At 41.5% G+C, this 14,589-nt stretch overlaps 1 protein-coding gene across 2 annotated transcripts in view; it reads left to right on the forward strand.

Annotated features, from left to right (window-relative positions):
• Positions 1 to 14,589, forward strand: part of Itch (itchy E3 ubiquitin protein ligase) — an 88,129-nt gene that overhangs the window by 1,448 nt on the left and 72,092 nt on the right. For both annotated transcript variants that reach the window (XR_015683001.1, NM_001005887.2), the window contains exon 2: positions 3,502 to 3,578. The gene's annotated coding sequence lies outside the window, so the exon portion shown is untranslated. The remainder of the gene's footprint in view (positions 1 to 3,501; positions 3,579 to 14,589) is intronic.

A 14,589-nucleotide genomic window follows, 5' to 3' on the forward strand; every position in this document is an offset into this window, starting at 1 on the left:
AAACAAAACAAAAACTAGCTTTACTTAAGAGACAGACTGATCCATGGTCCCAGAATTTGTCCATTAGCACAGTTACAAGAGCTTTTGGGTTTTTTTTTTTTTGTTTTGTTTTGTTTTTGTTTTTTTTTCTTTTTTTCAGAGCTGGGGACCGAACCCAGGGCCTTGCGGTCGATAGGCAAGCGCTCTACCGCTGAGCTAAATCCCCAACCCCAGCTTTTGGGTTTTTTGTTTTTGTTTTGAGACATGATTTGCTATGTATCTCTGACTGGACTAGAACACACTGTAGTAAACTTAGACTGGCATCAAACATTCTGATTTCTTGCCTCTCCCTCCCTTGTGCTGGGATTATAGGTACATACCATCAGAATGGGCTCAGGAGAAATTTTTAGATTTGTTTATTTGTGTGTGTATGTGTGCGTGCGCACACCATGACTTGAGTTGGAAGTCTGAAGATAACCTTCAAGAGTGTTTCCTCTTTCCTGTGGGTTCCAGGGTTCAAACTCAGGTCATCGGACTTGTGTAGCAAGTGGCTTTCTGTTGAACTATTTTGCTGGACCAGGAGATCGTTGAAAGTAGAGTTTGCAGCCCAGTTGGTAGAGCACTTGTTTACCATAGACAAGAGCCAGAGTTTATTTAACTCTCAGCAGCATTGGGAGGTGAGGCCGGCCTGGGCTGCTCGAGACCCTTTTTAAAAAGTAGACGTTCTCAGGTCTCACTTTTGAGATTGATTAGTGGATCTGCATTGGCTTCTCTCACTTTATTACAAATGTGCTGTAGGTAGTGGGGATGGTTTTGGGAACACTGAGGCAAATAATAGTATGGTTATAACAAGGACAGCACAGAAAGCTTTGAGATAGGAGAGAGAGTGGAAGTGGTCAGTGTGGGAATTGTTGAGGGGAGTGGCAAGACCTGTCAATGAGAGGCAACATAGTGAGTTCCAGCCCATCAGAGCTACATAGTGGGCCCTGGCTCAAAAAAGATTTTGTCTATGGACCTGAAGTTCTAGAGTAGTGGTTCTCAAATCGAGGGTTTTGACCCCTTTGGCAAATGTCTAGCTCTAAAAATATTTACATTGTATTCATAACAGTAGCAAAATTATAATCATGCAGAAACAGCAAAAATAATTTTATGGTTGGGGTCCCCACTACATGGAGCACTGTATTAAAGGGTCACAGCGTCAGGAAGGGTGAGAGCCGCTGTTCTGGAGGATGAGTAGGAATGTGACAGGTGAAGAAAGGGAAGGTAGTGCCGAAGGAAACGCCTCAAGACGTTGAGGCGTGTGTGGTTTAGGAGGGATGTGGGAGAAAAGGGGTTCAGTGCACAGAAAGCAGTGGAGGAGAGGGTTATGGGACTCAGGACCAGAAAGGTAAAAGGAGCCTGCACTAGAAAAGGTCTGTGTATGGTGCTCACTCTCTTGAATTTTATATTGTGAGAGATCAAGGCTTTGGGGAAAGGAAGTGGTGTAAGTTGGTGTTTATTTTAAAAAGATGGCTCTAATGATAAAAGTGAAAGGGCCCGAGTAACTGTGGCAGAAGTTTCCCTGGTAGGTGACAGGCTGGCCTCGGAGGGGCTTCCTTAAGAGGTTAGTGTCTCATTTTGCTGATGTAATAATGTTGCTATGGTTTTGGATGGGGATTGTTTTAGGGCTAGTCTGATTGAGGGCTTCTTTTGCTTTTAGAATATGTTCATTAGTGTCTTTGAGAAATTAGAATCAGGTGAGATGCAATTTGGAAGAGAATGTGAGTTTTGGACTATAATTGATTATTATCAGCACATCGATCCATGTTTGGTCAGTTGTTTTCTAGTCACAGAAACTTGGTACTTGAGCTTTACATTTGGAAGAGATTATATTAAAGTGGCAAATGTGTTTTAGGTTGTAGGCCAGCTTTGATTGGAAATAGCTTCTGTAAGTACTATTAGGGAGGATTCTGGTCATCGTGGCTCATGCCTTTAATCCCAGCACTCAGGAATCTGAGTCAGAAGGATTGACAGCCTGGACTACACAGTGAACTCCAGGCCAGTCTGCTTCAATGTGAGGACCCTGCCCCACACCCAAAAGTTGATTCCGATTGTGTTAGTTCTCTGGGGAAGTATGTAATGATTGATGTGATATCTCTAGTAAACAGTTATCTGGTAGTGTGTATGCACATGCTGCATATACACATATATACCTTATATACTATTCTTACATTGGCCCATCTCTTAGCTTCTGTTTTTGTTTTTGAAGACAGTGTCTCAGTATATAGACCAGACTGGTTTTGAACTCACAGAGATCCATCTGCCTGGCTTTTACAACTAGTTCCATGCCAGCCACAATGAGACCTTATTTCAAAATGAGAAGGAAGGAAAAGGAGAAGAAAAAAATAGTATTTTACCATAATTAGTTAAGAGTCAGAGTTAGACTACAACCAAGTGTTACAACTCTGCTAATTCTTCAGATTACCATGGTGAATGTATGCTGCTAAGAGCATCTGTGTCAGATGACAAAACAAAAACAACTTCTAGCCTATGCTTATTTATTGTTTAAATAAGAGTTTAATGAAGAATTTTAGCCTAGATGTGAGGTTAGCTTACTCCTTTTTTTTTTTTTTCTTTTTCTTTTTCTTTTTTCTTTTTTTCGGAGCTGGGGACCGAACCCAGGGCCTTGCGCTTGTTAGGCAAGCGCTCTACCACTGAGCTAAATCCCCAACCCCTAGCTTACTCCTTTTAACTCAGGAAATGGAGTTGGTAGTAATAGGAAACTGACGGTCTTCAGGTTCTTTTTCCTTCCTTGTGCCTTACCTCTCATCGCTTGGGGATTGACTCCATAGTAAGAACTGAGGCAAAAGTAGTATAGCTTGTTCTTTCTTCCTGTATTTATAGTGCCTAGTCAAATTATGGGTTCATAATAAGCATTCAGTAAAGACATGCAAATGTTTGTACTGTAAATGATACTGGTTTGGGGTCAATATAGATCAGCAAGGGATTCACAGAATAGAATTGTAGCCTTCCATGTTAGAGGTTTGCCCTCATCTGAAAATACTAGGTTGCAGCTATTCTCACGAATAACAATACTAATCAGAAGCTGTCCGAGGCCTGTCCTTCTCTAGTCAGATAGTCAGTGTTGTTGGAAAGCAGCTGCCAGCTCTTTTGCAGCTTTTTAAATCTAGTAATTCTCAGATGCTGTCCCTAGGAGTGTCTGACTTGTGGGAGTCGACTTCACAGTGGCCTTTATAGGAGAATATGTGTGTATATGTCCATCCTGACTTTGCAAATATCCATCCTATCCAAGTGGATATTATTAATATCCCTTACTGTGTACAAGTCATTTCCTCAAAAGTTGCTGCTGCCTTAGCTTATCCATGCTTTATAAGAAAAATCTTTTCTGTGGATTTTTTTTTTTTTTGTTGAAGGCTTTATGTTGGGGGAAATAAAGACCCTGTTTTGTGAGATTCCCAAGATCATCCCCTATCTCTCTGTTTAACCAGAGTACTTTATTAATGGAGCCTTCTTCTCTTTCAGGTAACATGCATTTCACAGTGGCCTTCTGGAAACAACGCCTTAACCCTCAGAAGTGACTCAACCATTGAGAACTTCAGGTGTGGTGACATTCCTGTGAGAGACATTTGGGGGCAGTATGGAGTAGAGGGCACGTCCTGCTCATCTAACTCCTACGGAGAGCTCTGTGGGAGAGTGTTAGTGCTTACATCAGTTGCTTTTCCATGTGTGCGGTATTACGTTTATCTCCTTAAACATGGCCAGATATATGTACATGATGGTTAAGAAGCAGAGGAATTGCTGGGCAGTGGTGATGCACACCTTTGATTTAAGCACTCAGGATGCAGAGGCAGGTGGATCTCTGAATTTGAATCCAGCCTGGTTTACAGAGGGAGTTCCAAGATGGCCAGGGCTACACAGAGAAACCCTGCCTCGGGGGAGGGAAAAAGTGGAAAATTAATAAGAAGGCATCATAGTACAGTACAGAAAATAGGAAGAAAAGATGTGGGCTCTGGTTTGATTTTGCACTGAGATTCTGTAGCTTTTGGCAACTTTCTTAGTCCTCCTGGCCTCAGATTATCTATCCTCTTTATAGACATAATTTTTCTCTTCTACCTCCCTGGGATTATTGTGAGCACCAAATAAAACAATGTACATTAAGTCTTCAGAATTGGTAATCAGGGGCCAGGGATGTAGTTCAGTTGCTTGCCTGATGTTCATGATGCTCTAAAGTGCAACCCTAGCACTGAAGTAGTTGGGTGTAGTGGAACGATCCTGTGATCCCAGGACGGTCAGCAGTTCAAGGTCACCTTTGACAACAGTGAATTTGAGGCCATCCAGGGACACACGAGACCCTGTCTGGGGAAGAAAAATGAAAGAAAGAAAATTAATTCATAGCCGAAGATATCTAGATCTAAGATAGGATAAATTGGTACTATTATAAGGAAAACATTACAAGATAGATTCACTTGAAGAGGTCAAGAAAGAGTAGAGCTGGGGACGGTAGCACATGCCTTTACTCAGTAGGCAGAGGCAGAGGCAAGCAGATCTCCGTGAGTTTGAGGCTAGCCTGGTTTACATAGGAAGCTCTAGATCAGCCAGTGCAACATAGTGAGACCCTGTCTCCTTAAAAAGAGAGAGAGACAAGATTAAGAGAGAAAGATTAAGGTATATGTGAAAATGTATAAAGTATAAAATGAAGTAGTTCAGGTGAAAGTGAACTATTAGGTAAGGAAGCTGAAGAGAGAATTTTGTGGTATTTGCCCAAAGGAATTACAGTAATTACCTCTGAGAAATGCCTGCACCACCATAGGTTTGTTGCAGAATTATTATTATTATTTTTTTTTTTTGGTTCTTTTTTTGGGAGCTGGGGACCGAACCCAGGGCCTTGCGCTTCCTAGGCAAGCGCTCTACCACTGAGCTAAATCCCCATCCCCCAGAATTATTTTTAATAGCCATGTTAATAGAAACAGACATGTCTGTTGGTAGACAAATGGGTAACTATAAACTATTTTATGCATACACACACTTAGAATATAATGTATATGCATAACAGAAAGTACTACTCAGCCTTGAAAAAGAAGGAAAGCTGTCCATTCGGGACAGCATAGATGAACCTGAAAGACATTATGTCAGGTAACTTAATGAACAGACAAATAAATGATCTCACTTACATAGAGATTGTAGAAAAGTCACTCTTAAAAATGGAGAGGAGGGGGGTTGGGGATTTAGCTCAGTGGTAGAGTGCTTGCCTAGCAAGCGCAAGGCCCTGGGTTCGGTCCCCAGCTCCGAAAAAAAGAAAAGGAAAAAAAAAAAATGGAGAGGAGGATGTTACTGAGAGGAAGATGTTGGTCAAATGATACAAACTTAAGAATTAAAAGAGGGGGGGTTGGGGATTTAGCTCAGTGGTAGAGTGCTTGCCTAGAAGGCGCAAGGCTCTGGGTTCGGTCCCCAGCTCCGAAAAAAAGAACCAAAAAAAAAAAAAGAATTAAAAGAGGAATAACTATAACCTCAGCTCTTGGAAGACTGAAGTAGGAAGCTTGTGAATTTGAGGTTAGAGTGGGTTACCTGGTGAGGCTTTCTCTCCCTTTAGCCCCTTCAGAATGCAGTAACAATAAGGTACTTGAAGTGAACTAAGAATAAAATTTGGGCTGTGGAAATGGCTTGGTTGGTATAGGACCTGCCGCACAAGCACGAGTCTGATCTAAGAAGCCAGGCAATGGTGCTGGCGTACCTGTGCCTCCTACAGTGGGGAGTGTGGGCAGAGACCAGCAAATCTCTGAAGCCATTGGTCAGCCTAGAAGAACCAGTAAGCTTTAGGATTAGTGAGAGACCCTGTATCAAAATAGAAGGGCGTTAGACTGAGGAAAGACCTGAGCAGTTGCTTATGGAGCCACAGCCATGTAGCTGGGTTAAATGTGCCCTTGTCTCTGAGTCCTGCCTTTTCCAGATCATGCTTTCCCTGATAGTCTGGCCTTTCTTGCTCTTTTTTTCTATGAAGTCTAACCCCCTTCTCACTATAAGCAGTGCTGCTGCTTGTCCACCTCATGCTAACCTCCATTGCTGAACATGCTAATTTAAATGGCATGGTTTTTTCTCTTCCTCTTTGTCAGTTTCCTTCTCTTGACAGCTGGGATTTGCAGCTTGCCTTTTCTGGGGTTTTTCTTTTAAATTCTAATAAAATAACCCTCAGGCTTAAAGGCTACATCTGTTAATACTGCCATCTGTATTCATGTACACAAAGTACATATCATATGCACGAATGAGCACACAGGTACGTGCACACACATACCACACACACATGCACCCCAGAGAAGCAGCAAAAAAAAAAAAAAAAAAAAGGTTGAGGAAGCCTTGTTGAGCAAGCCTGATGACCCAAGTTAGATCCCTACAACCCATGTGGAAGGAGAACCGACTCCCAGATGTTATCCTCTGATTACCATATGGACCTATGCTCACATATATGCATATACAATGATGATATTTTTTTTTAAAAGAAAGGATGGCATCATGGCACATGCCTTTAATCCCAGCATTGGGAGGCAGAGGCTGGCAGATCTTTGTAAGTTCAAGGCTAGTCTACATAGTAAATTCTAGGACAGCCAAAGCAGAAGGATCAGGAGTACAAGGCTATCCTTGTTTACACAGCCTGGACTATCTGAGATCTTGTTTCAAAAAGACACAAACATCAGAGGAAAAAGGAAAAAGAAAGCATTGGTCCATGAAGATTAGTGCCTAACTACAACCTTGAGACAATTAGTTGTCAATCACCATCATCGCTGTCTCTTTTAACACACTCAAGCATGAACATTAATGCTTATTCGTCTCTCATTGTGTGACCTTTTGATTTAGTTTGTGTTTGTGTTAACTAATCTCTAAATGTTTAAGACAGAACAAGGCTTGGTTGGCTTCTTAAAGGAGTCCTACTAGCTGTAATCAAATGCTTGCCTAAATATGTTCTCTTTGATAGATACGGAGAAAAAGGAAGTAGATAATGGTGTGATTTGTGAAGGAGGTGGTAAGAGGGAGAAGAGGCAATTAGAGCGCAAAGAAATCTCAGATTGGTACAAGGCATAAAGATGAAAATATGTAGATTTTAAAAAGGGAAGAAAAGAAGGTGTTATCTGCAATAAAGAAGCAAATTAGCTTCCATTCCTTCAATGATGGTCTAACTTACCAACAAAAAATAAAGTCTTCGGGGTTGGGGATTTAGCTCAGTGGTAGAGCGCTTGCCTAGGAAGCGCAAGGCCCTGGGTTCGGTCCCCAGCTCCGAAAAAAAGAACCGAAAAAAAAAAAAAAAAAAGTCTTCCAGTACTGGGAAAGACTTCCTGTTTTCAACTATCTTAAAATGTTCCTTAAAGTATCTATCTTACCCCAGCTCACAAAACATTTCTTTTAAGAAAGATACCTGGGAGACTTGTGTTGTATTTTTTGTCTTCTGTAATCTTCTGCAGTTGACTTAAATCTGTCAGACTTTTCTATCCCCCACCTCCAAAAAAAAAAAAAAAAAAAGGATAGGGTAGCTAACACTGATTGGCCTTGAGGTCACTGTGTACGTAAGGATGACCTTGAGCCTCCCAAATGCTAGAATTTCAAGGATGCCCACCCCACGTCTGCCTACTGAAGGTTTGCCTGTGACATTCCAATGTCTTTCTGTTCACTCTCTGATTCCACCTTGTCTTTCACTACTTCCTTAGGACCTTGTTGACATCACCCTATAGGACTGATATCAGTAACATAAGATTTTCTAATATTCACTGTTTTACAAGTGAGAAGCTCGAGCCAGCCTTAGTCCCAGCACTCGGGGACAAGCAGCTGGATATCTCTGAGTTTGAGGCCAGCCCGTTATGCCTGGTCTACATAAAGAGACTCTGTTTTTAAAAACAAACAAACAAAAAAAATAGAGGGTGGGGGGCATGTTGTCTTCTGTCTTAAACTTTGGGGGCTGGGGATTTAGCTCAGTGGTAGAGCGCTTACCTAGGAAGCGCAAGGCCCTGGGTTCGGTCCCCAGCTCCCCAAAAAAAAAAAAAAAAAAAAAAAAAAACTTTGGCATAAAGACTTGAAGGAGACAAAGCATAGAAATGTTAGTGGGGTTTGTTATTTTTTGACAAATACAGCCTGGGCTGTATTAAAAAATAATGAAATGTGGGTAGAGGACCCCCCAGCATTCACATAGCCTTTAGTTTGGCCCATAGCATGACAGAGTGATCCCAGCACTCAGGAGGATCAGAAATTCATGGTCATTTTTAGTTATATAGTAAGTTTGAGCCCCTTGTGTCTACATGAGACCCTTCTCAAGAGATGAAAGGAAGTGAAAGAAAGAAGAGAAAGCAGTATCTGCTAATAAGAAACTTGCCACTTCTCTCTACGTCTAGAAACTTCACCCTAATGTTTAGACATCGTTTTCTATCCCAGAAAAGAGAAGCATTTCCACACCATACTATTTATAGTAGCAGCAGCATGTTGAGCTTAGTCCCCACAGAAAGGCCAACAGTGGCTTGCTTGCTCTCTGGTATTTTGTCTTGTATGTGTATGGTGAATGTGCACATGTGTGTGCATGTGTATGGTGAGTGTGCACATGTGTGTGCCTAGAATGGAAGAGGAGTCAGGTGTCCTGTCACTCTGCACAAGCCCCTGACAGACTCCTCAGAGATTTAGAGTCAGGCCGGCCACCGCCAAGCCCTGGCAGTCCTCTTGCCTCTGCTCTATATGGCACTGGAGATCTGGACGTGGTCATGTTTGGCTTTTTCTGTGGGTGCTTGGGTTTGAACTCAGTTTCTCATGATTGTGCACAGTAAGTTGTTTTATTCACTAAACCATCATTCAGCCCCACAATAAACTTGCTTTCTGAGAAAATCAATACTGTTTTATTTGGGTTTCACATTTTACGAAAGAAAACTTGGTTGGTTGGTTGGTTTGTTTTTTGAGACAGGGTTTTACTGTGTAGCCCTGGCTGTCCTGTAACTCACTTTGTAGATCAGGCTGGCCTTGAATATATAGAGATCTGCCTGTTGCTGCCTCTGAGTGCTGGGATTAAAGGCATGTACCACCACTACCCAGCAAAAAAAATTTTTTATTGTATTTATTTATTTGTGTGTATGTGTTGGGGTGGGTGGGGATGTATGTTTTAGTGCATGGATGCTTTAGTACAGGTGTGGAGGTCAGAGGACAACTTACAGGATTAGGGTCTCTCCACCCTGTGAGTTTTGGGGATCAGGTTCAGATTGTTGGATTTGGTAGCAAGCACCTTTATCTATCTGCTGTCTGTGTTTAGGTAAAACAATTAACTTCTTAGTCATTAGTGTGAGAACAGAGCTCTCAATGCCGTCTTGATAATAGGAAGGATGCTAACGGTTTACTCCAGAGGTTAACTGTGCCGGAGCTGAAGAACATTGTAGACTTAGGTGTTTGTAAGAGCTAGATAAACATTTAAGTCTGTAAAGACAGATCAGAGTGAGACTTTGTGAACTTGGAAAGTCATTGGCTCATTATTATTACCAGGTTTTGTTTGTTTGAGACAGAATATCATGTGTTGTAGGTGGGCTTTGTGCTCTCTAAAAATGACCTTGAACTTTAAAATTTTTATTATTGTGTAAGGGTGGGGTCATACTCTTGTGGAAGTCAGAAAAAAACATGTTTTAGAGTTGATTCTTTCCTTCCACTGTTACATGGTTCCAAATATTGAATGCAAGCTGTGAGGCTTGCACAAGCTCAGGCTTACCTCCTGAGCCACTCACCAACCCCCATGACTTTGAACTTGTTGATCCTTTACTTCCTGAGTGCTGGGATTACACCATGTGTACCGCTTTGTGGTATTGTGCATTGAACCCAGGGCTTCTTACATGTAAGGCAGGAACCATATACGCTGAGCTACGTCCTCATCCTTCTATGTTCCTTTTGAGCCAGTCTCACTTAGAAGCCCTAGTTAGAGTGCTACTCACAGCAGTCCTCCTGTGACCTCTTCTGTCGTGATTACAATCTTGAGCCACCATACTCTACCTTTTAAAGCTGAAGACAGGGTCTTACTTTGTAGTCTAGGCTAACCTTGAATTTTAGATCCATCAGTCTAAGTCTTGTGAGTGGAATCACAGGTCTGACCCTGGAGGCCCAGAAGTTTGTTTTTTTGTTTTGATGGTTTCATGCAGCCCGTGCTGGCCTAAAATTCTCTGTGTGACCTTGAACTTCTGACCCCCTACCCCCTTCATCTGTTTTCTGCATGATGAGGTTACAGGAACGTGCCACCACATCTGATTTATGTGGTGCTGGGGATCCAATCCAGAGTATCAGGCGTTTTAGGCAAACGTTCAACCAACTGAACTGTACCCTCAGCTCAAGCCAAGGTTTGTTTGTTTTTTTTCCCCTGAGGCAGGGTTTCTTTATGTAGCCTGGAACTCATCTCTGTAGACCAGGCTGGCCTTGAACCAGGCTGGCCTTGAACTCAGATATCAGCCTGCCTCTGCCTCCTGAGTGCTGGGATTAAAGCGTACATGCTTTTATACAGCACAATAACCCACTGCCTGGTGTTAAAGGTTTCTCTATACACACATCACCGCAGTAGGTGGGAGTATACATCTACTATTTAGCCTAGTTTAGATATTCCACAGTATACATAAAATTCAAAATATTTTGTATGTTTTAAATACATACTTTTTAATCAACTGAAATATTACTTAAGGTTTTAGGAAAACCCACAAATGTAATGGTTATAGAGATTAAAATGTTTTCAAGATTAGAAAAATAAGTTGTGAAATATAAGAAACAAAAGCCTAGGGACATGGATTTAAGTTATTCTGAATGACCTGCTTCTAAGTAGAAAATGTTATCTGAATTTGTTTTAGCCATATCACAAAGCCACATATCAACATATTCAATGATACTATGTATGAGTTAACTGAGCTACTGAAAGTTATAGATTTGACATTTTTCTTTTTATTGATTGATTGATTGATTGATTGATTGATTGATTGATTGAGACAGGGCTGGCCTTCTGAGTGCTGGGGTTAAAGGCATGTACCATCCTGCCTGACTTGTTTGTTTGTTTAGTTTTTCAAGACAGGGTTTCTCTGTGTAACAGCCCTGACTGTCCTGGAACTTGCTCTGTAGACCAGACTCACAAAGATCTAGTGTTTTTGCCTCCTAAGTGCTGAGATTAAAGGCGTGGGCCACTATGCTCAGCTTTTTAAAAATTTTTTTGAGACAAGTTCTCAATGCTGACCTGTAGGCTGGGCTGGCCTCAAATTCTCTCTCTTCCCCATCTGCCTCTCAAGTGCTAAGATTCCAGACATATACATGCCTGTCAGATGTTACAGCATTCCTAACTTTTGCGTTGATGGAGGGTAGTGATTGACTAAGCTTAAGAGTACTTCCCTCAGGGTTTACCTGTGTACACCCCAGGAACAGCACACTAGGGTTACTTTTGCTTCAGCCAGGCCAACATTCATTTTCTTCTTTTCTTCTCTTAATAGTAGCTGTCTTGATGGGTAAAAGTGGGACCTTGTGGTTTTGGTCACATTTTTTTCTAAGCATCTTTACATATATTTGCTAATTTTATGTCTTTTGGCAAAATGTTCACGTTGAGTGCTGATTACAGATGTTAGCTACATGCCTGGTGTATGTGACGTTAGGACTCAAACCTTGTACTGCTAGGATGAGCTACATCCTCACCAGCAGGGTCTTTTATTTTTAAAGATTTGTGGGTATTCTATAAAGTGTAAAGAGATGATCAGAAACAAGAACTTCTTGAGAGCTAGAAACTGAACTTATTGCCTTTCTGAGTTGTATAATCTTGCACAGCTGTTTGGAGAGAACAGCAGGTCTGTAGTGTTGTTGCATTAGTTATGTCTCTGAAACACACCAAATCCTTTAAAGCCAGTAATGAATGAGTCAGTCAGAGCCAGAAACAACTGGTAACACTAGCTAATACTACTTTTCTGTAGTACTTAATTTTCTATAGTATTAATACTGTTTTCTAGAAGGCTGTTTGGGGTATTGGAATACTAAGTGCAAGTTTGTATTAGCTATTTTCTTGTCTGCTGTGACAGAATGCCTACAGAACAGCTTACTGTTTAAAGGGATGCAGTCCATTGAGGTCACAAAGGCATGGGAGTAGAAGTTCGAGGGGCTTTGGCTCTTAGGAAGTAAAGAGGGAGCTGAAAGGATAGTGAGCTATTATATTCCAGGGTTCTCCCCTCCACTGAAGCCTTCTCCCAGCAAGGTCTTGACGGCAGATGCCCTACAATTTTCCCAAACAGTGCTATGATCTGGGGACCAAGTGTTTAAACACACAGCCTGTGGGGGCATTTTACATTCAAATTATCAAAGAGTTTGAATCACCAAATTAATGTTAAGTGTTAGACACTACTGCCACTATCAGCTTTTATTCCTCTATTATTGAACCTTGAAAGTTGCAGCTCCCTGTTTCTCTGTTTTGTAACATATGCTTTAGGAACTATGCTGATATTTCATTGGGAATGGCAAAAAGGATCCCAGTGATTTAAGATCAGAGCCAAGGTTACATTGTTGTGGGAAAAGAAAATGGTTTACCTTTCACCTCCCTACTTGAGTGGGTTTGAGTTTACTCCCTTCTTTTTCTGGCGAAAAGATGCAAACCAACGTGTCTTTTTGGTACCTTTGATTAAGAAAATACAGGCTTCCATTTAATTATTTAAAACTTAAAAGTAGATTGAAGTCTATAAATAAATTATGTTGAATGTTTATTTTTGAAAATAAACCAAGTATCTTAATTGTCTAGAAATAGAAGGCATATTTAAAATAAGGTGATAAACATGCTTATATGACAAGATATTGTCTATTTTCTGCATTTTTCTTTTCTTTGCCTTACAGGAAGATATTAAATTAGTTTTACCTCTGGCTTTATTGTAGCCCTTACTTTTACAATAGGCATTCTGTGTATCACAAATAATAAGTGTTTCTCTCAAATGATAGGAAGTATCTTTTTCTTTCCACAATTGATTTTTTATTTATATTACATCCCACTCAAATATCCCTCCTTCTTTTCCTCTCAGTCCCACCCTTCCAAGTCCCTCCCCCATTTCCTCCTCAGAGAAGGGGAAGCCCCCCGCTTGGGTACCACCCCACCCTGGGACATCTAGTACCAGCAAGACTGAGCACCTCCTCTCCCACTAAGGCTCAACCAGGCAGTCCAGGTAAGGGAAGGGATCCGATGACAGGCTACAGCATCAGAGACAGCCTCCCCTGTCCCCCAATTGTTAGGGGACCCACATGAAGACCAAACTGCATATCAGCTATAAATGTTGGGGGGAGGCTAGGTCCAGCCCCTGCATGTTGTTTGGTTGGTGGTTCAGTCTCTGTGAACCCCCATGGACCCAGGTTAGTTGACTCTGCAGGTCTTCTTGTGGTGTCCTTGGCCCCTCTAGCTCTCTCAATTCCATCCCCAACTCTTCCACAAGGCTTCCTGAGCTCCAGCTGATGTTTGGTTGTGGGACTCTGTATCTATTTCCATCCACTGCTGGAAATAGAGACAGTGATGTTAGGATCCTGTCTGCAAGCATAGCAAAGTATCGTTCATGTCAGGGGTTCCATGGGATGGATCGCAGGTTGGGCCAGTTAACCATTCCCTCAGTCTCTGCTTCAACTTTATCCCTGCCCATCTTGTAGGCAGGACAAGATGATTGACAAGTCTTAAATAATGGATGTTTCTAAAATGATAGGCAGTGTTAAGAATTAACCCTACATGAAGATTGTAATTGACAAACTCATAGGCAATAGGATAGAGTTAGATTCAAACTGATACTTTCATTGATTATAGCACAGTCATTTACTAGGTGAAATTGTACATTTTCAACTATTATAGTTGATTGTGAAGGCTTAAAAAAAAATCACACATGCCACTCTGTACTTAGGAGGCTTTTTAGCTTGAGATAAGTCAAGACTAAATGCCCGAGACCTGTCTTAAAAAGAAATTATATGTAAAGCGTCATCCCCCACCCATAGGAAAGTCATGCAGAGGCATCCATCTGTGTATCTCACGAATTTTAGATCTACAAGACGGAAGCACAGCTAAAATTTGGCTTAAAAAGTCAATATTATAGGTGTTTGGAGAGACGGCTCAGTGGTCAGGAGCTCTTGCGGAGGACCCAGGTTCAGTTCCCAGCACCCACATAACAACATGTGACCTTCTGTGACTCTGGTTCCTGGGGATTTGGTACCCTCTTCTGACTATTGTGGGCACCAGGCATGCATGAAATGTATATATGTACACGAAGGTAAAATACTCAGAAATAAAAATAAATACCTTATTTTAAAAAAGGCTCAGTGTTAGGAACAGAGCAGTGGCTCAGTAGTTCAGAGTGCTTCTCCAGGTCAGTTTCTATTACCCTGGCTAGCAGCTCACAACCACAGTAACTCCAGCTCCTGGGGATCCTACACCCTCCTTGGGTTTCCACTAGTATCCCCACACACCTGGCATATACTCACACAAACACACATGCACATGAAGAAAAATAAAAGTAAACTTTCAAAACAACTCAGTGTCAAAGAGGAGCAGGTAGAAGAGGTAAAGCTGGATTGTAAAATGAAAAGGACATTGGGAGACATAAGTTATTCTGGCATTGAGGAGATGTGGGTAGAAAG

The sequence above is a fragment of the Rattus norvegicus genome, chromosome 3 (assembly GCF_021556685.1).
Source record: "Rattus norvegicus strain SHRSP/BbbUtx chromosome 3, alternate assembly SHRSP_T2T, whole genome shotgun sequence".
Classification (NCBI taxonomy): domain Eukaryota; kingdom Metazoa; phylum Chordata; class Mammalia; order Rodentia; family Muridae; genus Rattus; species Rattus norvegicus.